We start from the raw sequence: 25,287 nt of genomic DNA on the forward strand, positions 1-25,287 counted from the left end.
GCAAAGCAGATGGCTAATTGTTCTAATTTTATCTTAAACAGATCTTTTGTTCACCTTTTCACACACCATCTATGAAAGAGCTCCTTCTTTAGAGGTCTTTAAACAGAGGCTTGACAACCATACGTCAGGAGTGCTCTGATGGTGTTTCCTGCCTGGCAGGGGCTGGACTCAATGGCCCTTGTGGTCTCTTCCAACTCTATGATTCTATGATTCTATGAAATAAGAATCTAACATTTCTTACTCTCTAGATGCTTACAACAGAATATTATATTATACATAACATAAATAACCTTTTAAAAGGAAAAGAAATCTTTGCAGAGTAAAAGGATCTGTTTAAAAAGAAACAACTTTAAAAGGGCTTCCCCAAATACTCCCTCCCTTTCTGCCAGCCAGATGCTTAGCCTTTTGACCTTTAGGCAAATGACTCTTTGTATGATGAGAGGCCAAATGGCAAAACCTTACTATTTACCAGCTCTTAATTTAGCCGCCTTTATTACAGCTTTATTATATTCTGTAATATGTAGGGTCAGTGACCTTTTGCTCTCAGGCTTTTTATGACCGCAATAAACCAGAGGCGCCCTGTTTAAGATGAGCACATCTGCCGATGCACTCAGCTGCCTGGCATGAGAGATGCTGCCTGGCATAAGAGATACAGATATTTTAATATATATATATTTTAAGCTCATTTTACAATGCAGATCCTGATCAGATGCTTCAATGGCATGGAAGAAAATAGTCTTCCCTCAAAAATGCACACCAGTGGCAGTGGGGGAAATAAAATGTACACACTTAAAAAAATACTAATCTAAACTTACTTGCCTACTTGGAGAATATGATATGTGTCTTGTATGATTTAGCTGTCTGGTACGTTTGTATGGACAGACAGAGGACTGCACACTCAGGTAAGTCTGTATAAGGACACAGCCTTAGAATAAAAATGCATTAGTTCTATAAAAACAAAATCTTTTTAAAATTCCCAGTATTAAAGATGGTCTTGCAAGCTGCTGCACCGTAAGGTGTGAAATTAAGTATGTATACCAAGTACATTTCCCCCTATTTTTCTTTCAGCTGGGATGGTAAGCAGGGAAAGAAATCCTTAGAAATATATGTATCCTGTAAGCTGCACTTGTTTTAATTTGAAATTATCCAGGAGGGAGACTGATTAGTTTGCAAATGACTGTTTTTTATTGGTATCCCATCAAATTGTGAGACTGAGGTCTGAGTAAATGTGCATAAGATTGAGTTGGCTGTTTTTATTTTATTTTTTAAAGCATGTGAATGCGCGCACCGTCTAAGGTGGCGATCCTTGGCGTGCAAACAGTGCCCTTATCAAAAGTTCACAAGCGTCCCTATTTTCACCAGTGAAATATTTAAAAGCCATTGCAGTGCTGGAAGGTTGCTCAAGTAATCTGTGCTTCATCAGCTTGCCATGACATCCTGAGAAGTTATTGTTCAGAGAGTTTTGTGGTTCACTCATATGTGACAGAGCTAAGAAGAGTCTGCTGTTCTCTACCTGCCCCCTGTTTAACAAGCAAAAATAAATAAATTTTTGTTTAAAGTTTAATTTTAACTGCATTTGCTGATTCCACCCCACCCCCACAGCTGTTCTCTTGAAAGATTTCTGGGCTATGCAAATAAGATACTGCTATCTGCTCTCTATCTCTATACATTACAAGGACAAAGTACTGTATTTCCCGTGTATAAGACTATATTTCCCCCCAAATTTTTTAAGTTTAAAATTGGGGATCGTCTTATACACGGAATGTTTAAAATATTTATTTCTTAATTTTGGGCTCAAAAAAATAGGGGTCGTCTTATACATGGGGGCATCTTATACACAGAAAAATACGGTAGGTTACTTATTCCAAGTTCCTTACTTCCTTTAAGGTTTGAAAATGAGCTCGGCCAGTAAACTTAATAAGGAACTGCTGTCACTATGTCCCTGTAGTCCACAATAAGAGGATCTCATATATCTTCTTTTGGGGGGAGATTGTCCCTTTTGAGATTCACAATTTTTCATCTTAAAAGAGAATATTTATGTATTGTGCAAAAGTGTTGGTTTTGCACAACGCTTTTTAAATCTCTGGGAGCCCTAGATGGGAAGTCAAGAACTAGGGGTGTTTTGTTTTGTTTTGGGACACCCCAAATCAGACAGCCCCACTTGTGGGAGAATGCTTGGGAACATGCTAGCCCAGTGTGTGAAAAAATAAATAAGAGGATGAGATAGGGTTGTGGACCCCACAGAGTTTTGGCTCAGAATCACACCCAACCCCATGTTTGGGCACAAGACATGCCCCAGGTCATGTGGCCATTGCCAATAATATACAGTGCCATGCTTAGAGAAATAAGCAATGGGAGGAATGAGCCATCTATGCCTCCCTTTTTAAAAATAATATTTTTATTCATTTTCCATTTTATAACATTTAATCACATCATCATTATTCACCGCTCTTAAGAGCCTATTGATTCCCCTCCTGCCCGCCTCATGGTTTTCAAAGTTAACCTCTATATCATAGCATTTGTGCATTTTCCAATTTACATTCTCTCATCTGATATGTCAAAATTTTAAATAAATATAGAAAGCTAAGTATAGTTAACATTACAAATCTTCTTACAACACTGCCAAGTGTTTTTAAATGTTTACAATGATTCTTCAAGTATTGTATAAATTTACTCCCATCTTTTTGGAATGCTTGATCTCATTGGTTTCGGATTTTCCCAGTCAGCTTTGCCAATCTCGCAAAGTCCATCATCTTCATCTGCCACTCTTCTTTTGTTGGAATTTCTTGTTCCTTCCATTTTGGGGCTAAAAGAGTTCTTGCTGCAGTTGTTGCATACATAAACAGTTTCTTATCTCTAACTGATATCTCTTCACCAACAATACCGAGAAAGAATGTTTCTGGTTTTTTTGACAAAAGTATTTTCTTTAACACATTATATATCATTTCCCAAATGGTTTTTACCTTTGTACATGTCCACCACATATGAAAAAATTCCCTTCCTTTTCTTTACATTTCCAACACTCCTTAGCTCTTGACCTATACATTTGTGCAAGTTTGGTTGGTGTTAAATACTATCTGTACATCATTTTCATAACATTTTCTTTTAAGGCACTACATGCGGTGAATTTAATACTTTCATTCCATAGACTTTCCCATGATTCTAACTGCATATTATAACCCAAATCTTTAGCCCATTTTATCATTACCACTTTAACCTCTTCATCTTTAGTATGCCATTCCAACAGAAATTTATACATTTTTGATAATATTTTTCTTTTATCCCCCAATAAATCTTTCTCCAGCCTGGATCTTGTTGTTTCAAAACTCTTATTCTTTTTTGTCCTCATTAAACACATCATTTATCTGATGCCTCCATCCATGCTTCCCTGAACTCCTTTTAGGACTCTTAGAGGCTCGATTAGTTTTCAAAATCTGCATTAGGGCAATTTAGGCAACCCTAGATATCACAACCAGACCCTCCAAGTGTCCCTATTTTCCAGGGGCGTGCCTGATTTAAAGAAGCCATCCAGGTTTTTGATTTGGTCCCAGAATGTCCCGCTTTTCCTTTATTGTTGTTTAGTCATTTAGTCGTGTCTGACTCTTCGTGACCCCATGGATCAGAGCATGCTAGGCACTCCTGCCTCCACTGCCTCCCACAGTTTGGTCAGACTCATGCTGGTAGCTTTGAAAGCACTGTCCAACCATCTCGTCCTCTGTCGTCCCCTTCTCCTTGTGCCCTCCATCTTTCCCAACATCAGGGTCTTTTCCAGGGAGTCTTCTCTTCTCATGAGGTGGCCAAAGTATTGGAGCCTCAGCTTCAGGACCTGTCCTTTCAGTGAGCATTCAGGGCTGATTTCCTTAAGAATGGATCAGTTTGATCTTCTTGCAGTCCATGGGACTCTCAAGAGTCTCCTCCAGCACCAGAATTCAAAAGCATCAATTCTTTGGTGATCAGCCTTCTTTATGGTCCAGCTCTCACTTCCATACATCACTACTGGGAAAACCATAGCTTTAACTATACAGACCTTTGTTGGCAAGGTGGTGTCTCTGCTTTTTAAGATGCTGTCTAGGTTTGTCATCGCTTTTCTTCCAAGAAGCAGGTGTCTTTTAATTTCGTGACTGCTGTCACCATCTGCAGTGATCATGGAGCCCAAGCTTTTCCTTAAGATGTCCTTATTTTCATCGGTGAATTGTTGGAGGGTTTGGACCTGAAGATGCCAGGCATCTAATCTGCAACCTTCTGACTGCAAAGCAGATGTTCTGCCACTAAGTGCTGCTGCTGCAAAACACCGACTGCTGTCTCTTTTTGGTATCTGAGACTACTGAGCTTGTTTTTGTACTGAAGTGTATCACTGTGTAAAGGAAAGCTTTGGCGTTGTCCACAGTAATATTCTGCTTCATCCTCGACGTGGACACCACTGATGGTGAACGAGAAGTCAGTGGTGCCGTAGCTGCCACTGAAGCGATCTGGGGTCCCTTCAAAACGGTTTGTAGCATCATAAATCAGTAGCTTGGGTTTCTGTCCTGATTTAAACTGATACAAGGCTGTGTATTTAGTGACAGAAGAGGAAGCTTGGCACTGGATGGTCACTGTGTCCCCAGGACTTGCCTGTATAGAAGCTGGTGTCTGAGTGATGACAATCTGCCCCCTGGATTCTGGAAGGAAAGGAATAAAGCACACGGGTGAGTCCACAACATTTGCCTGAGAAACTCGGACAGAACAAGGAATGTAAGCTCTTTTTATATGCAATAACAGCAGCAAGAATATTACTGGCCCAAAAATGGAAGCAAGAAGAATTACCGACGATTGAAGAATGGAGAATGAAGTTAATGGACTATGCAGAACTAGATAAACTAACAGGAAGGATTTGAAACTGGCGGGACCATAAATTCACGGAAGACTGGAGTAAATTTACGGACTACTTGAAAAGCATTTGTGAAGATCAGACGACGTTTGTAGGTTTGCAAAAAGTTTTGTGAGGAGTATTAATGGAAGTATTGCAAAAATGGAGAAGGGGAAGGATGATTTGTTAAGAGATGGAAAGGCAATATAAAGTTAAGAAATGCATAAGAAGTGGTTAAAATGGTGGATCATCAGAGGTGCTGATGGAAGTCTAAAAAGATTGTATAAGTGATAAGTTTTGTGGTACATTTTATGATTTACATGTCTATCTATCTATCTATCTATCTATCTATCTATCTATCTATCTATCATCTATCTATATAAAAACTCGGACAGAACAACACCTCTCTTACCGTCCAAGAAACACAAGATGAGCCAAATCAAAGGAATCTGTAACATGATGCTGCTGTTTATGAAACTCTTTCTCCTGTGTCCCAGATGGTTTCACCACCAGGCAGTCCAGCTTGGTAATGAAAGGGGTAACTGTGGAGGAGTTATTAAGTGTTCAGCATGGAAATCTATGCAAATGAAGAGAAGGGGTGCAAGGGATAAGTGTTGCTTCATGGTTGTGCTTCAAGGCAGAAAAAAACGCTTGTGGATGAAGTTCCAGGTCACGAAGCAGAAGGAAGCTCAGGAAGATGTGCAGTAATCTGAAGGAGAACAATTCACGAGAAGTTCTCCCATCATGAATTGTAAGATAACAGTGGTACCTCAGGTTAAGTACTTAATTCGTTTCCAGAGGTGCGTACTTAACCTGAAACTGTTCTTAACCTGAAGCACCACTTTAGCTAATGGGGCCTCCTGCTGCCGCCGCGCCACCAGAGCACGATTTCTGTTCTCATCCTGCAGCAAAGTTATTAACCTGAGGTACTATTTCTGGGTTAGTGGAGTCTGTAACCTGAAGCGTATGTAACCTGAGGTACCACTGTAGTTTGATCTTTCCAAAAAGAAAGATAATAATAGGAAGAGATTTTGTGCTCCAGTTTTCTGGGTGAAAAATATCCCATCTTCTGGCTCTCAGAATTAGAAATCAAGAGATAATATCTTTATACTGAAACACTTTTGGAGAAAATATTGGTTAGGATAGTAAACAGAAACCAAACTCAGATCTCAGGAAAGCCAACCAGCCCCATACCCCCAGGTACATTAACCCCTTAGTGGCTTTCTGCAGGATGGGTTTTAATGGGGAAAAGAGGATACAAAAATTGCAATTTGCCCCTCCAGCTGCCCCTGTGTTTGGGTTGACCACAGTTTCAAAATCCCATCCACGGTGCAAAATTAAAAGCACAGGAATTAGGCTGCAAAACCTTGTTTTGAACAAATCCAGCTATGAAGTAAGTTGGCTCTCCCTTTCTTCTCCCACTTCACAAAGGATCGGGCAAGAACTTGTAAAGTAAGTTTAAAAATGGTATTTACTTATTTTAGAATCATGCATTGGTTCACAGCAACAGTACCATGTCCCTAAAGCTAGAGCAAGCAGAGGGGGCACCACTTTGTGGTTCGCCTCACGTGCCAAAACGTCTTGGGCTGATATAACATTAAACTATGGGAGTTTTGTCAAGAGCTGGTGATATCATGCCACGCGGACCTGTGGCAACGGCTGAGTGTCAGTTCAGAAACTGGCAACTGCTTTGCCACCTGCCAAAATGGCAACAGAAACGATGCCATATTCACCTCATGGTTCCAGCTCACAAAGCAGGAGAAACACCTGGGAGTCAATTCATGTAAAGAGTCGTTCTCTTAGAAGGTTTTACTGTGCTCAAGATTTTTAATCGATTTTGCCAAAGCATTAAAAAGTTATAGGCATTTGTTGGTTTCCTCATTGCGCGCCCAAGCGCCCCCCATCCGACGGACTGTCTTAAACCACAAATAACGAAGCACGACAAGTTTTATTTTGGGTCAAATCAGGACACAACTTTATTGACTACAGATGTAAGAGGTTTGGCACAGGCATTAGGTAGACCTCACCCCTTCTGGGCCCCCAACAGAAGTACCTAATATGGGGTCAACCGGAAGAGAGGGAGTTCTTTACCTACATCAAAGAGTCATTAACCTTCTGGGTTTTACTTGGAGAGTCTGGGCGTCCAGACAGAGGCATCTCACCTGGATCCCTTTAATGGGATCGCCCACTTTCCGGAGGGGCAGGCAGAGGCTACAACCTCCCCTCCCTCCAAAACTAGGCCTACCCAATGCCTAAACTGTTCCGAGTTGTTCCAGCTGCACCATTCTACCTGAGAAACTCAGCGTGGGAGGAGGTTTGAGCCGGTTGCTCCAGCTCAGTCAATTGGATCTCACAAGAGAGAGGGGTTTGGTCAGGTATGGAAGAAGTGCAGAGGAATAGGCATGGTTGGAGAATGGAGAGAGCAGTGTGTGTGAGAGAGAGGGAGAGAGAGAGAGAGAGAGAGAGAGAGAGAGAGAGAGAGAGAGAGGACTGAAGACACCATCTTTGGCAAGATGAATTACCAACAGTGGCAGAATGGAGGATGAAATTAATGGACTATGCGGAACTTGATAAACTAACAGGAAGGATCCGAAACCAGTGGGACCAGAAATTTACCGAAGACTGGAGTAAATTTATGGATTCTTTGAAAAGTATTTGTGATGACCAGACGACGTTTGTAGGTTTACAAGAAGTTCTGTGAGAAATAAGATTAGAAATATTGTAAAAATGGAGAAGGAGAGATGATATGTTAAGAGATGTAAAGGCAATATTACGGTAAGTTAGGAAATACATAAGAAGTGATTAAGACGGAGGATTATCGGAGGTGCTGATGGAAGTCCAATAAGATTGTATTTGTGATAAACTGTGTGGTATGTTTTATAATTTTGTATGATAAAAAACAATAAAAATATTTTTTTTTAAAAAAAGAAGAAGAAGAAACCATCTTTGATAGGCCTACAAAATGGGACTTAATTTATGACCTTATGGGACTGTAGGAATTTTGTCCAAATGTGGCAATATGAAGCCATGGTGACTTGTGGTTAGGGAATGGTGGTTCTACTGCTTTTGCTTTTCTCTGTTTCCCTATTTTTCCATCTTGAATTCAGTTTGCCAAACTTCTTCTCCAATTGGTTAAGCTTTTTTTTTTAATCCTCATGATAATTCACTAGACTTTTGTGCTAATTTCTCATTATAAATTCATTTTAGAATACAGTGGTACCTCTGGTTACATACTTAATTTGTTCTGGAGGTCCGTTCTTAACCTGAAACCATTTTTAGCCTGAAGTACCACTTTAGCTAATGGGGCCTCCCGTTGCTGCCGTGCCACTGGCACATGATTTCTGTTCTCATCCTGAGGTAAAATTCTTAACCCGAGGTACTACTTCCAGGTTAGGGAAGTCTGTAACCCAAAGTGTTTGTAACCCAAGATGTTTGTAACCCGAGGTACCACTGTACAGCTTTGAATAATGTAATGCAGTGTACGTCATCCACACATTTTATTCACACTTTCTCATAATACATGCACCTTTGTATACATCATGGGTAGGCAAATCACCTTCTAAATCCGGCCCGTGGACGGCCCGGGAATCAGCGTGTTCTTACATGAGTAGAATGTGTCCTTTTATTTAAAACACATCTCTGGGTTATTTGTGGGGCATAGGAATTTGTTCATTTCCCCCCAAAAAATGTAATCCGGCCGCCCACAAGATCTGAGGGACAGTGGACTGGCCCCCTGCTGAAAAAGTTTGCTGACCACTGGTATACATTTTTGGGCTGGAGAACTGCTTTGCAGAATCAACTTCGGCGTGAACTGAACCTAAACTCTTCCCCAACCCAAGCTGTGACAATGGCTGGGCAACAGTCCAAAACCTGACAGCTGCTTTGCCACCCGCAAAGGCGGCGCGAAAATGCAGCAGTCTGAACCATTTGTCACGGGGGATTCCTGTGACATATGCTTGAAGGGTCAGCTGCAAATCTCAAGAGTACCAGCAATCTGGGTTTCTAGCCAGTCAGTAGGAAGCAAGTGTGTGTGTGTGTTAGTTTTTTTTTTTAAAAAAGTGAAGTGATACTTGCAACAATATACAAAGAACCTAAATAAACATTCTGCTGTTTCACACAGACAGGACTAAAGCATCATCGCACGTCAGCGATGGGAGAGGATGGGGACTTCATCCCATGCCAATGAGGCGAATCTCATCAGTGGACTTCAATCTGTCGATGCTCAGAAAAGGGGCAATGATGATTTGGAAGCATTTCTGAAGTCTGAAGAGAACTTGAAGCCATGACCTCTTTCAACTCAGTTGTATGGGACTGGCCTATTTCTGTACACGATGTGGCCCAGAATGCCAGGAGGAAACAGCGACCTAAAAACTTTGGGGAAGGAGCGTCTTCAGGTCAGGAGACATCTCGGATTGAGCTGTTCCACAGACGCTGGTGTCCAGTTTTCTTTCTCCTGTTCCCTCACAGTGGTGGCTCTGGCTTGCCTCAGAGGTCATGTCCAAGCTGCCCTTCTGTTGGTTGACCTACAGATGCCCATGGCCCTCAGCCCAGTTCCCATCTCCATCCCACCTGTTCCCATTCTGCAAGCTGAAAGGTGGGTGCTGATGCAAGACACAAACTTCCATTTCTTCCTTCTGTCTTAGGCTGCCGAGCTGGTTTTTGTACTGAAGTGTATCACTGTGGAGAGGAGTGCTGTAGTCTTGGCCACAGTAATAGTCTGCTTCATCCTCGACATGGACGCTGCTGATGGTGAAGGAGAAGTCAGTGTTACTGTAGGTACCACTGAAGCGATCTGGGGTCCCTTCAAAACGGCTCGTAGCATCATGAATAAGAAGCTTGGGTCTCTGTCCTGGTTTAAACTGATATAAGGCCATATCATCACTCATGGAAGAGGAAGCTTGGCACTGGATGCTGACTCTGTCTCCAGGACTTGCCTGTATGGAAGCTGGTGTCTGAGTGATGACAATCTGTCCCATGGATCCTGGAAGGAGAGGAACAAAAAGCGCACTGTAAAATCCACAACATTGGCCTGAGAAACTCAGACAGAGCCACACACCTCTTATGACTTACCCTCAAAGAAACTCAAGATGAGCCAAATCAAACAAATCGGTAACATGATGCTGCTGTTAATGTAACTCTTTCTGTTGCCTCCCAGGTATTATTGCCACCAGGCAGCCCGGCTTCAGAAGGACAGGGGTAAAACTGGGAGAGTTATCAAGTGCCAGGGATGCAAATATATGCAAATGAATAGTGGGGTTGCAAGGGGTGACTGTCACTTCTTGCGAGGATTGTGTTTCAAGGCAGAACCGCCACCTGTGGTGGACGTTCCAGCTCATGGAGCAGGTGGAACCCAAGGAGCCAATTAATGCAAAGATTTGCTCTCTCAAATTAACAAATAGTTCAGTCATTCCAGAAAGTAAATATTACATGGAGATTGTTTTCAGCTCCTGTTTCTGCATAAATAATTTCCTGTTTTCTGACCTTTTAAATTATAAATAAAAAGGCAATCCAAGTTTATTTATGATCCAAATCTGAATCATTTAAAAATTAATTTTAAGTTTTGTCCCACACAGATGATGAGGAAGAGTCTTCGATCTCCATCTTCATGCTCCCACAATTATTTTAAATGATCCACAGGGTGTGTTTCAGAATATAACAGCATCTTATATATCTTATCACTGCCCTAAAAGGAAAGGAAAAACTGGGCACTTTCTTTGCCATAAGGTGTTGTTTATTTCATATGCCAATAACAATGATAAAACAATTCAGAAATCATTGGCAAACTTCATTAATCTGACAATCATAAAATTGATCACTACTCCTTCCATGACGACGTACATTTTTCCTCCTTTGAAATGTCATTTTCAGCCTCGATCACCTGCCTCCTCCTCCAGCTGTGTGTTAGTGGGCAAGGCCAAGAAGGGTTTGGGATTTCAGTTTTGGCTGGGAAAAGTTAGTTATTAGTGTTAGCAAGGAGAAGGTGGAGGAAGAAAACACTATTTGGGCTGGCTGGAACAAAGACATAGAGACCATGGCTCATTGCGTGGGCAGGTGGAGTCCCCCAAACCCTGGGCACCCCTCCCCCATGTGGAATAACGGTGCTATGGGATTAAATTGGCCACAATGTTATTATATTTCAGATGTGGGTAGACCTTGACTCAGGCACTGGGCGTTATCCCTCCCCGGGGATCTAGGGAACATCAGGGTTATCCAGTGGGGGGGGGGATAGGCCAGCTCTGGAGAACATATGTTCAAGCAGAGACAGCTGCCCCTGCTACACCGCCGTCGCAGGGGAGAGCAATGACGACCTCTCGGCGTACGGTCAAAGCCTCCCCTCAGAAACCCCTTTAACGGGGAACCCTGGTATCGCCGCTGCAAAGAGGAAGGGGGCGTGGGTCACCGCTGCACGCCCCCCCCATTCAGGATGATAGCCTAAACCCCTAAAGGATTCCGCCCAAGGCCTGATACCGCCAAAGTTGTGACGTTTTGCTACGGGAAAGGCAAAACCTGCCAATGCAGGGGAATTCCTTTCCGGCCCTTCAACAGCGACCTTGACGTAGCAGCGCCCGCATACCTGTGAAGAAAAGGTTAACCTGCAAAAGAAGTCTTAACTGAGGGTGGGTAGGGTGGGAGAAGCTCTGGAGCCAACTGAGGATTCCCAGGTAAGATCCTCCCTCTATTGTGTGGGCAGGTAGTCCCTCCCCCTACCTGGCCTGGTCTCCCTGGCAACGCTTCGCCCAGGCGGGATTGGACAACTGACTGAGGTAGGCGGAGACCTCCAGGTATCCCACCTGGGGGAAGGTGAAGCCAAGCCTGTGCTGATGGAGCCACACCAGGTCCAGGGGCTGCGTGCGTCCACGCAAAGGGCGCCCCCCGTTTAATGCGGGGAGCGGTCATTTCTCTGCTTGCAGACCGAAGCCTGCTGTGCTTATGAGAGAGCAAATGACCTTCTTGGCATCTAATGCTGGGATTCTCTTCCTTCAAGGCTCAGGTGTAAATAAACCATATATGATAAAGACACCACAGTCTCTGCTGTGCCTCATGTGTTCAAAAGATAACACACGTCCTGGGTAACGCACGCCTGAGATCCCTGGCATCTCGCACCTCTCATGGATATTGAGATGGTATGTATCAATGTCATAACAGCACAGCATTCCTGTTGGACCTTCATTCCAAGGAAACCAAACCCGGACGTTAGCACTGACACTCCTGGAGTCTCTCCCTGCTCAGAGATTGGGGTGAGTGCAACACATGCTTGAAATTGAGCTGGACAATTAACTTTTTGAAAATGAAAATAAAAATGCATATGCTCATGTGTCCATACTCTCTCTCTCTCTTTCTTTCATAACATTTTATTAATTTCCCAACAATAATAAGAATAAAACAAACAACAATAAAAACAAAAACAAGACTAAACAGACTTCTTTGGTTCCATTGTGTATCAATGTACTACATGTCCATTGTAAAGCTTTAACCATTTGAATCATAATAAAATTACCAGTAATCTTAAAACCCTGCCAATGTATTAACCTGGGTACATTGCTTCATGTGGGCATGTTCTCAGGCAGCGATCCTTGGTGTGAGAACAGTGCTCTTCTCAAAAGTTCACAAGCGCCCTGTGAAATGTTTTAAGGTAGAACGGGGGGGGGGGGCTGTTGAAGGGCTTCATGCCTCATTGGCAGCTGCGAGGACATCCGGAGAAGTTACTGTTCAGAGAGTTTTGTGGTTCATTCGCACGCGACAGAGCTAACAAGTGGCCGATATATCAGATGCAAGCTTCTGAGGAAGGGTTTATGTATTGCTTTGAATCACTGTGCAGAGGAACGCGGTCGCTTTGCTGACAGTAATAATCTCCAGCATCATCAGCTTCAAAGTTACTAATGGTGAAGGTGAAATACGTATCGTAGCCACTGCTGCTAAACCGATCCGGAACCCCACTTTGGCGTTTATGCTCTTCGGCGATGAGGAGTTTCGGAGGTTGTCCTGGTTTCTGCTGGTACCAGTTGATATCATCATCGATGTTGAGAACGGTCTGGCATTTAATTGTAACCATATCTCCAATGGATAAGGAGAGTGATTCTGGAGACTGAGTCACCACCACAACGTCCCCTCTGGCGTCTAGATATAGGGAGAAAAATCTATATGACTCCCCACATGATAACAGTTAGCACTGGAACAGCCTTTCAGAGAAATCAAGACCAACAAGAAATCTTTGACAAATATCAAATACCAGATGCATTAAAAATAATCAAATCCATTTTAACTGTTCCTCTTACCTTGGATCCAGAAAAAGAGACTTATGGGGAAAAGCATTGAAACCCGCATGGTGTTCACTGCCTAGCCTTCAAGGTCCTTGCCAATGAAGCCCCAGAATGGCACCCAAGGATTTATTATCACTGCCCAGAGCTGATAGGAATGGAATATGGGTGGAGCAAAGCAAATGAGGGCCTTCAGGCCTCGTCTCCAGCATATTATTTGCATTGCGAAACACTTTATTACTTCTGCTTCTTCAAACCTCAGACTTCAAGGAAAGGGTGCCTGGTGGTCTTCGCTTGCATTATTGTCCTTTATTAGTATTTCAGAGGGGCTGGGTCTTTTCACAGTCCTGAGGCCTTGATCCATGCAAACAACAACAAAAACAAGAACCCAACCCAACCAACCACCCTTCCTTTCCTTGAGTCAAGACCCATTTACAAGCAAGACAAGTGCAGATGTTTGTGTGTGGTGTAGTGGTTAAGAGCGGTAGTCTCTTAATCTGGGGAACCGGGTTCGCGTCTCCGCTCCTCCACAGGCAGCTGCTGGGTGACCTTGGACCAGTCACACTTCTCTGAAGTCTCTCAGCCCCACTCACCTCACAGAGTGTTTGTTGTGGGGGAGGAAGGGAAAGGAGAATGTTAGCTGCTTTGAGAATCCTTCGGGTAGTGATAAAGCGGGATATCAAGTCCAAACTCCTCCTCCTCCTCCTCCTCCTCCTCCTCCTCCTCCTCCTCCTCCTCCTCCTTCTTCTTAGAGGTAGACGCGTAATCTGGTGAACTGGGTTTGATTCCCTGCTCTTCCACATGCAGCTGCTGGGTGACCTTGGGCTAGTCACACCTCTTTGAATTCTCTCAGCCTCATTCACCTCACAGAGTATTTGTTGTGGGCTGAAGAAGGGAAAGGAGAATGTTAGCCGCTTTGAGACTCCTTCGGGCAGTGATAAAGCGGGATATCAAGTCCAAACTCCTCCTCCTCTTCTTTTTCTTAGCGGTGGACTCGTAATCTGGTGAACCGGCTTCGCTTCCCTGCTCCTCCACATGCAGCTGTTGGGTGAACTTGGGCCAGTCACACTTCTCTGAAGTCTCTCAGCCCCACTCACCTCACAGAGTGTTTGTTGTGGGGGAGGAAGGGAAAGGAGAATGTTAGCCGCTTTGAGACTCCTTCGGGTAGTGATAAAGCAGGATATCAAATCCAAACTCTTCTTCTTGTGTGCTGGTTTTGCTGCTGAGCCAGCATTTCATGTTGTAAAGAGAAATGAGGAAGGGAATTTCATTCTACGCTATCCATGACAATCGGCAGCTTAACCTGAAGTCCATGATAGGCACTGGAAAACAGATTGCCCAACAGATTGCTCAGTGCACCCTCAGACGCATCTACTCTACATCTCCACGTATGGCTGGGAAAACCTCCCAACTGAAGCTTTGGAGAGCTGCTGCCCCCCAGTGCAGGTGATACTAAACTAGATGGGCCCAATGGTCTGATTCAGGATAAACCAGTGTCCTATATTCCTGTCATCATCATAATTTATTACGGTCAAAGACCAGCATCGAAAAGCACAACTGGGATAGCTTTCACAAGAATAAAATAGACATGTGAAAGAGTGTACAACAACAGCTTAAAAATTAAAACCTAAGATAAGCGCATATACACATGTTGTTGTTTAGTTGTTTAGTCGTGTCTGACTCTTCGTGACCCCATGGACCAGAGCACGCCAGGCACTCCTGGCTTCGCATATACACATAAAGACCTAAAAATTTGTGCTACCATACAAATTGGCCCTGACACCCTGGAGGGCGACTTCGACTGTTTTCCTGGCGAACTAATTTGTTTCTGGGGGTGGTCTGCGCCTGCAAATCAGCGTGCAGAATCTGGCGACCATCCAGGTCATCCATTTTGTGGTCTTTGCCTAAGGGGAGAAAATTGAGTTTGGACTTATCCGGAAGGTCAGCAAGCCTCACCAGCAGGGGTTCAATGGTATCTCTGCATACCACGTCATAAAAAGGACATCTAAAAAATAAATGTTCGGGGCCTCCTATTTCCCCTAATGGGCAGGCGCAAAGTCTCCGAGCATACGGGACTTTTCCAAATGCTCCTTCCAAAACCGGCGAGGGCAAGGCCAAGCTTCTGGCTAGAGTAAAGACCCTTCTTCTGTTTCTTGATACAAGAAAATAGAGGTATGCTGCCAGGGCCGCAACATACCTCTCGTCCTGTTGTGTCTCTGTGTCCGTGATTCTTTGCCTGACCACAGATCTTGCTTGGCCCAGGCCCATAGTTATGAGGGTTTGGGGAGCAAAGCCCAATTTCTGGAGAGCATTCAGAACTGCTGTCTGCCGGCCAGACTTGAACCTATTCCTGTCTTTGACACCATGTTATAGTGACACTGCAACTCCCATTGCTGACAACATAACAATTACAGCGGTACCTCGGGTTAAGAACTTACCGTATTTTTTGCTCCATAGGACGCACACACATTTCCCCTCAAAAATCCCCCTCAAAAATTGAGGGGAAATGTGTGTGCGTCCCATGGAGCGAATGCAGGCTCCTTGGCTTCGGTGATATCAACGCGAAGCCTCCGAAGCGCAGAGGGAGCGCTCCCTCTGTGCTCCAAAGGCTTCGTGTTGCTTTCGCTGAAGCCTGGAGAGCGAGAGGCATTGGTGCGCACCAACCCCTCTCACTCTCCAGGCTTCAGGGATAGCCCCGCACAGCCCCTCCGGCAGGGAGAGGCTGCACGGGGCTATGGTTTCTTTAGCCCTGCGCAGCGTTTCCTGGCAGGGAGAGGTTGCGTGGGGCTAAAGAGGAAGCCAAAACAGCCAGCGGGATGGATCCCGCTGGCTGCCTTGGCTTGTTCCATGCGCAACCCCTCCGGCATGGAGAAGCTGGACGGGGCTGTGGCTTCTTTAGCCTGTACGCTGCTCTTTGAGGCTGGGGGGGGGGGAATAAGATTTTTTCCCCCCTTGATTCCCCCCCCTAAAAACTAGGTGTGCCCTATGGTCCGGTGCGCCCTATGGAGCGAAAAATACGGTAATTCATTCTGGAGGTCCGTTCTTAACCTGAAACTGTTCTTAACCTGAAGCACCACTTTAGCTAATGGGGCCTCCCACTGCCACTAGACCGCTGGAACATGATTTCTGTTCTCATCCTGAAGCAAAGTTCTTAACCCTTGTTTGTTTTTGCCCCAGAGCTTTCTCCACCAAAACCTGCTCTTTAAAGCTGAATGGGAGGAAACCCAATGACCCCACAGTCCGCTTTGGCTTAGAATCAAACCCAATCCCATGTTTTGATCGGGCGCAAGACACTGCCAAGGCTACGTGACCATGCCAATATTATACAGCACCACGCCAAGGTAAGCTGGGGAACCACCAAAAGAAGAGGGTTCAAAGGAAGAAGGCTTAGAGCCTGGGGAGTGGTGAGGAGACAATGACGAGTGGTCAGAGGGAGAAGACGGGGAGGACTGGAAAGAGGAGGTGTCGGATGTGGAGGTGGCAACAGGGCTGAGTGAGCTGGGAGAGTCTGTGGCAGACAGAAGTCCAGAATCAGACTCAAAGGCAGAAAATGAAGCAGGATGGGAGGAAAGAGGCCAAGAGTGAGGCTGGTGAAGAAGCCAAGATGTCTCCTGCTGCTGCAAGCTCCCCTCTTTGCAGTCTCCCAGAACCAGGAGAGGCATGAAATGGGTGGAACAGAGATATTGGCTATGTGCAGAAGCAGTCTCCAGTGGCTTGGGGAAAACCCTGGAGAGGAGGAGACTTAAACAGCTGCAGAGAGTTGCGGACCTTCAGTCTCAGCAGCTGCTTCATGGGAGCAAGACCTTCCAGGGATAGGTGGCTGTGCTCTTTCGGCCTGACACTCCGCCAGGTCTGTGCAGATTGGGTTTTTGCTAATAAAGAGTTAACGCCAACTCACGTGGTGTGATTTACTGCCAGCTTGTTCATGCCTGACAATATACCACCCCAACATCTGTGTGTGTGTGTGTGTGTGTGTGTGTGTGTGTGTATATACGCACTAAAATTGAATAAGCCTCTTGGATTAACAAACAAGATGGCACCAACCACTGATCGGTTGGCGTGATCATTAGACTTTTGAAAATATGTGCCACAAAGCCAGGATGACCTGTGATTAGAAATGGAAGGTATTTTCAATTTCTTCTCTCTCTGCTTCTGAGTTTTCCAACCATGAATTCAGTTCTTCACGCTCCTGAAGCAATTAAAAAATATATATTTATTGAAGATTTTCTCAATTTACAAAAGTACATGCCTTGTCTCTCTTTTCAGGTTGTACATTTGTTCTCACAAATCAGTTACATTTGTTGTGAGACATTAGAAGAGGGGTGGGGGAGAGGATGACCTGAAGCAATTCGAGAACCTTCCTTTTTTTTTAAGAAAAAGGAAATGGAAATTCCTCAGCTTTTTGTTGTGAATTTCTCCCCATTAATATATTTTTGCCTATAGTTTTGACTAATGTACACACTTTTGCTAGCAATTTTTCCTGACCAAAATGCATTTTTGCATGTTGCTTTCACTTTTATGTTAATTTTATTCTCACTTTCCCCTAATATATGCTTTGTTTTGGTGGGAGAAATTCACGGGGGAAATTCTGCGTGAATTTCTGCTTGTGTCACTGTTTTCACATAGTTCAGGAAAGTGCAAATCTGGTAAATTCGCCTTTAAATATGAACTGAATCTAATTTATCCCCCATCCTAACCTGTGACAAACACTGAGTCTCAGTTCAGAAACTGATGCCCAATATGAATTGGGGCAATTATGCAACCCCGAATATCAACACATGACATGCAACACAGAACATGGAAGCTTTTGAGTGCTCCAGAACTCTTCTTCGGATTTAGGTTAGGAGAGAGGTACTGGATTCATCCATATCACTCTCTGTCAATGTAATCCAAGTCTGACAGAGCTCAAAAGGGTATTTGCCAGGGGTTCCTCGCTTTTGCTGTTGCTGATAGTGCCAGGGATGTAACCTGGAACAATCTGACCTGGAAAAAGATGCTCTACCGCAGAATGCTGCTGTTGCTGCAAAGCACCCACAGTCATTCCTTCCTTCCTTCTGTCTTAGGCCACTGAGCTGGTTTTTGTACTGAAGTGTATCACTGTGGAGAGGATACATGTTGTGCTGGCCACAGTAGTATTCCCCAATGTCCTCAGCCTGGACACCGTTGATAGTGAAGGAGAAGTCGTTGCCGCTTTGGCTGCCACTGAAGCGATCAGGGGTCCCTTCAAAGCGGGTTGAACCCGAATGAATCAGTAGCTTGGGGTTCTGACCTGATTTAAACTGATATAAGGCCATATAACGGCCGACAGAAGAGGCAGCTTTGCACTGGATTGTCACTCTGTCCCCAGGACTTGCCTGTAAAGAAGCCGGTGTCTGAGTGATGATCTGCCCACTGGATTCTGGAAGGAGAGGCATAAAACAAGTTAGTGGATCTGCAACATTTGCCTTAAAAATTCAGAGAGAAAAACGCAGCTCTTCAAAGTTACCCGCAAAGAAACTGGAGACCAGCCAAATCAAACAGATCCGGAACATGTTGCTGCTGCTGTGGATGACACTCTTTCTTGGCTCCCAGATATTATCACCACCAGGCAGCCCAGCTTCAGAATGACTGGGATAAAATTGGGGGAGTTATTAAGTGTCAGGGATGGAAATCTATGCAAATGACTTGAAGGGGTTCAAGGGATGAGAGTCCCCTTCTGTGGGGATTGTGCTTCGGGGCACAAGAAATGTCTGTGGTCGAGGTTCCAGCTCATGAAGCAGAGGGAACCACGAGGCACTGCAACCTTCAAACAGTTTTACTTCAGCCCCCAGTGGCGTAGCGTGGGTTGTCAGCACCCGGGGCAAGGCAAGTAATTTGCGCCCCCTAACCTGGGGCAAGGCAAGCAATTTGCGCCCCCTAACCCGGGGCAAGGCAAGTAATTTGCGCCCCCTAACCCCTAACCTGCCACCGCTGCCAGCTTCTTCTTGCTGCTGCCTGGTCTGGTCTGGTGTGGTTCTCTCCCGCGCTCAGCGCTGCGCTGGGCGGCCGCTGCACTGTCCCTCCCCCAGATAGTCCCTCGCCCTCTCTCCGCACCGCACGCCTGGCACCCCCCCCTCCACAGTGGGCAGCGACCCGGCGGCTCGGATCGGATTCGCACAGCCAGCACTGCAGTGAGAGAGAGTGAGTGAGCCAGGTAGGGGCAGAGAGCTGAGAGTGCGAGTGCCCCCCCCAGATGTTGCGCCCGGTGCGGCTGGCCCCCCCTGCACCCCCCACGCTACGCCACTGTCAGCCCCAAAGGCAGACTGCCCCATTGCTGACCCACAGACAGCAGTAAATGAGAAGGCCTCACTTTCTGAAATACAAGACAGTGAGATCTGACCTGCTGAATTACAAAATAATTCATCTTTCCAGAAATAATATATTGCCTTGATATATTTTCAGGCCAGCTCCAGTTTTGTGCCTGAAGCAGTGACAGTATCAGCCTAGGGTGTTGGGGGACCAGGGTTCAAATCCAGTCAACTAAGGAGTGGACTGGGTGAGCTTGGGCTAATCACACTCTCTCAGCCTGGCCAACCTCGCAAGATTGTTGTGAAGATATAATGGGGAGATGGAGAATTAAGCATACTAGCCTCATCTCTTTGGAGGAAACGTGGTGTGTGGGTGTTAGAATAGAATAAATCCATCTTGGATAGCTCTTCAAGATGGCACTGAAGCTATGGTAGGTTGGAGCGACAGCTGAATTGCAACTCATTACCAAACTTAAAACCATGGAGAGACCTGGTCTGAACAAAGGATTGGATTCTTATCTCATTATACATGACTAAGCCATTTTTCACCTTCTCACCCCTTGCCTTTTCCTGTAAGACCTATTGCAGTCATTAAGAGTCGTCAACAGGCTCATCTCAGCTATCTGCCAATCTCCCATTCCCACCACCCTTCTGAGTAATACCCCTCCCCACCTTCTCACTATATAGAAGGGTCTGGCAACTTCTGTTTCAGTGTATCTGAAGAAGTGTGCATGCACAGGAAAGCTCATACCAAGAACTAACTTAGTTGGTCTTTAAAGTGCTACTGGAAGGAATTTTTTTATGTTGGAACTACACGAGTGTTGTCAAGACATGGCAACAGGTAGCTATGGTAACCTGTGACAAGGACTGGATATCACCTCAGAAACTGACAGCTGATCTGGCACCTGCCCAAGTATCAATGAAAAGCTGCAGTCTGAGCAGCCGGCCACAGGGGCTTTCTATGGGACGTGGTTGAGGTGTCAACCAGCAATCTCTAAAGTGCAGTCAATACAGTCTTCTAGTACAGTCATACCTTGGAAGTTGAACGGAATCCGTTCTGGAAGTCAGATCGACTTCCAAAATATTTGGAAACCAAAGCACATCCTCTGATTGGCTGCAGTGAGCTCCTGCAGCCAATCGGAAGCTGTGCCGGATGTTCAGCTTCCAAAAATCGTTCGGATACCGGAACACTCACTTTCGGTTTTTGATCATTCGGGAGCCAAAACGTACAAGTTCCAAGGCGTTCAGCAACCAGGATACGACTGTATACTCTGAGTGCAATTGGGCCTTCTCTTCCAAATACAATTCAGTTTGTGGCATTGAGTTGAGATTGGCAGAGTGAGGCAAGGAAGAAGGGCTACCCCTATGCTATCCATATAATCAGTTATCAGTAATCGATATATTCAACATATATTCATATATGCTTACACATAATCAAGGCTTACAGTATTTTATAATCCATTTTGAATCAAAGGGAAACTGTGCCTTAGCTAACTGCAAACTGCTTGGAACAGCAAAGTTAGCAACCGACCTTTCCCCTACAAACATCCGTGTACCCTGGACAAGGGGAAGACGTGAATCAGAGATTCTGGTACAAATTCCCCTCAGATACAGGCTAAATTAATCCACAGAACAGGAAGAGCAAAACCACAAAATCTCCAAAACTCCCTGTCCTGTCATAACTAGGGGAGAGGTTAGACTGAGCATCACTGCAAGCATCGGAAAGCAGAACTTGAACTCTGTGCTTGACCAGTGCTTGACCAGGAGCTGGTAGCGTGACAACAGCTTGCTGATTGGCTGATTCTTGCTGACAATATTGTGAGTCCCTCATGGTTGTCTCATGATCTATGATTTGCTGTGATTTGCTCAGGTATAAAGACCTCTGGATTTCTGTCAATCGGGGTCCCAGTTCCTTTTGGAAGAGATTCCAAACTGGGTCCTTATTGCCTGGCAATAAACCTCACCTTCTTATTCTCCATTGCTGAGTCTGCCTGATCCTTATTTTGCACCTAGCAAGTACCCACTAACTTTCCCGTGCTTCAAGAGCAGATGTCAGTTTCTGAACTAATATTCTCAGAGCTGGTGTGGTAAAGCCGTTAAAGAATTTTGACTAATGTACATCTTTTTTCTGGCAATTTCCCCTAAGCAGAATGTGATTTTGTATGTTATTCTCACTAGTATGTTGATTTGGTGCTTACTTTCCCCCAATATATCCTTTTTTTGTATACGTGGTTTGGTGGGGAAAATTTATGGAAAATTCAAGTAAGTGCAGATTCTTAAGCATACTTGTGTTTCGGTTCTCATGTAGTTTGGGAAAGTGCTAATCTGGTAGGTTCACCTTTAAATATGAACCAAATCTAATGTATGCCCCCTCCTGCCCCGTGGCAATGACTGGGAACCAGTTCAGAAACTGACGCCTGCTTTGCCACCTGTCAAAGTGGCAGCGGACACACTGAAATCTGAACAACTGGCCACAGGGGATTTCTGTGAGACATGCTTGAAATGTCAGCTGGAAAGCTCAGAAGTACGATCAGTACGTTTTTTTTTAAAAAAAAAATCATGTTAGCAGGCAGCATAACAATATACACAGTAGATGAAAAATAGCTTTCTGAATATGAATCGGGGCAAATAGGCAACCCCAAATGTCAACACATAACATGCAAGCAAGCTTTTGAGTGCTCCAAAAATGTTCTTCAAACTAGGTTAGGAGTAAGGAACTGGATCCGGCAGGTGAGGTTTTTAACACACACACACACCGTCCATGTACTCCAAGTCTGAGAGGACTTTCCAGGATTTTAGATCAGGGATCATATCCTTGTGCTGTAGCTGGAAATATCAGGGATTTAACCTGGAACCTTCTGTGGCGTTTGCCCTCCTATGTGTATGACATCATACTGGGTTCATAGGGAAAGGGTTAACTAATTGTAAAATGACTAACCAATGGGAACCCAGGGGGCAGAGTTAACTGTGTATAAGTTTTAAGCACAGAGGTTTTTAGGGAGTTAGAGTTGTTGAGTCTCTTGAACTTCTGATCAGAAGGTTGGCGGTTCGAATCCCCATGACAGGGTGAGCTCCCGTTGCTCGGTCCCTGCTCCTGCTAACCTAGCAGTTTGAAAGCACGTCAAAGTGCAAGTAGATAAATAGGTACCACTCAGGCGGGAAGGTAAACGGCGTTTCCGTGCACTCCTTTGGTTCGCCAGAAGTGGTTTAGTCATGCTGGCCACATGACCCGGAAGCTGTACGCCGGCTCCCTCGGCCCATAAAGTGAGATGAGCGCTGCAACCCCAGAGTCGGTCACGACTGGACCTAACGGTCAGGGGTCCCTTTACTAGAGTTGTTGAGAAGACAGTCTGGAGTTAGAAGAGAAAGAGAAGATAGGTCTGTGGGTTGGACTAGTTTGCTGTGAGAGAGTAAGAGAATTTGTTAAGAGGAGTCAGTTAAACCATTGAGATAACCAGTCAGAAGGTATTGGGAAGGTATAGGCCGGTAAAGAAACTAAAGTTAAGATACTGACAGGAATATTGTCTGAGAAACCATAAACTTGTTAAAGTTTGTAAAATAAACTTGTTTGTTTTTTTGTTCACTTTTAACAACTGTCTGGACTCAGTGTTGCACCCAAGAGTAACAGGTTGGTGGCAGCGGGGAAGTGAGCACAATGGTGGCACAGGGATCAATAGACCGTCAAACGTCCGGGGACCCTGTGTGATCGCCACACCTACTGACTTCAAAAAAGATGCTCGGCCAATGAATGCCGCTGATGCAGAACACCCAACGTCCTTCCTTCCTTCCTTCTTAGGCCACCGAGCTGGTTTTTGTACTGAAGTGTATCACTGTGGAGTGGGAACTTTTGGCGCTGGAAACAGTAGTATTCTGCCTCGTCCTCAGCATCGACACCGTTGATCGTGAAGGAGAATTCAGTGTTGCTGTGGCTGCCACTGAAACGATCCGGAGTCCCTCCAAAACGGCTTGAACCTGAATAAATCAGCACCTTGGGTTTCTGCCCTGGTTTAAACTGATAGAAGTCCATATTGCTGCTGACAGAAGAGGAAGCCCTACACAGGATGGTGACTCTGTCCCCAGGACTTGCCTGTAGGGAAGCTGGTGTCTGAGTGATGACAATCTGCCCTCTGGATTCTAGGAGGAGAGAAAAGAAGATGGTGAAGGCAGCCCATTTCCCAGAGAAACTCGGGAAGTACAACACTTCCCTTAAAACAGGGGTCAGAAACCTTTTACAGCAGTGGTATGGTCCACCGTCCCTCAGACCATGTGGTGGACCAGAATATATATATAATTTTTTTTTTGGGGGGGGGAATGAACGAATTCCTATGCCCCACAAATAACCCAGAGATGCATTTTAAATAAAAGCACACATTCTACTCATGTCAAAACACCAGGCAGGCCCCACAAATAACCCAGAGATGCATTTTAAATAAAAGCACGCATTCTACTCATGTAAAAACACGCTGATTCCTTGACCGTCCGCAGGCCAGATTGAGAAGTCGATTGGGCCGCATCCGGCCCAACGGCTTTAGGTTGCCTACCCCTGCCATAAAACCTACCCTCAAAGAAACTTGAGACCAGCCAAATCAAACAAATCTGAAACATGATGCTGCTGTTCATGAAACCTTTGCCTTTCCCTCTGGGATATTCTCACCGCCAGACAACCCCTCCAGAACGACAGGGATAAAACTGGGGGAGTTATGAAGTGTCAAGGATGGAAATCTATGCAAACGAGTAGAAGAATGTCCCTCCCTGTGGGATCATGCTTCAGGGCAGAAGAAATGTCTGTGGTGGATGTTGCAACGCATGAAGCAGAAGAAAAGCAAGGGAGATTTCAAGCAAACTTAATGAAACAAAGAGAAGTTCTCACCTCCTCAGATACAATCATCTTCATTAATGGATAATTTTTGGTCTAAGAATTGTCTAGCACTGCCTATAGCATACTTGCACTCATATGTAGGATTGATCATGCCAAAAACCCGCTTAGTCTCTGTTGCCTCTCTTCATTCTTTCAGGTTTCCCCATTTGGCCCTCCATTAAGTGCATGCATTGTAAATATGCACAACTTTGTTCTATGTGCATGCCAAGAGATTAGCTTTCTCATATGTGCTCTGCAAATATGAACCATTGTGAAGTCTAGAACAGGCCTAGGGAACCAGAAAGGTGAGGGAACTCAGACCCTCCAAGGGTCCCTTGCTTTCCAGGGACAGTCCTAGATTTCCAGAAACCATCCCAGTTTCTGATTTGATGCTGGCATGTCCCACTTTTCCTTAGGATGTCCCTGTTTCCATCAGAGGAATTTTGGCAGTTATGTGACCCCCAGAGTCATGGAGATAATAACTATACAAGCTTTAGAAGACACCTGAAGGCAGCCCTGTACAGTGGTACCTCGGGTTAACATACGCTTCAGGTTACACACTCCACTAACCCAGAAATAGTGCTTCAGGTTAAGAACTTTGCTTCAGGGTGAGAACAGAAATCATGCTCTGGTGGTGCGGCGGCAGCAGGAAGCCCCATTTGCTAAAGTGGTGCTTCAGGTTAAGAACAGTTTCAGGTTAAGTACGGACTTCCGGAATGAATTAAGTACTTAACCTGAGGTACCACTGTATAGGAAAGGTTTTAATTTTTTTATATACAGTGGAACCTCAGTTGTCAAACATAATCCATTCCAGAAGACAGTTCGACTTCCAAAACGTTCAACAACCGACGCTCAATGGGCGGTTGGAGAATTCAATTGAAAAAATAGAGAAATGTACCTCAGAAGCTGTTTGACTTCTGAGGTGTGTTTGAAAACCGAAGCATTCACTTCCGGGTTTTCGGCATTCAGCTTCCAAGATGTTCAGCAGGCAAGACGTTCGAAAACCGAGGTTCCACTGTTGGAAGTCACCCAGGGTGGCTGTGGCAACACAGTCAGATG

The 25,287-nt window shown here is 44.9% G+C and overlaps 1 gene segment (V, D, J or C); it reads right to left on the minus strand.

Moving 5' to 3' along the window:
- The window catches only part of LOC309516315 (Ig kappa chain V region Mem5-like), a 42,357-nt gene extending 18,318 nt beyond the window's left edge, over positions 1-24,039 (minus strand). The window contains exons 1-2 of the V gene segment in view: positions 23,930-24,039; positions 23,206-23,504 (exon numbers count right to left, since the gene is read on the minus strand).
- Positions 24,040-25,287: the final 1,248 nt, after the last annotated feature.

The sequence above is a fragment of the Podarcis vaucheri genome (genome assembly GCF_965113315.1).
Source record: "Podarcis vaucheri genome assembly, chromosome: 13".
Lineage (NCBI taxonomy): Eukaryota > Metazoa > Chordata > Lepidosauria > Squamata > Lacertidae > Podarcis > Podarcis vaucheri.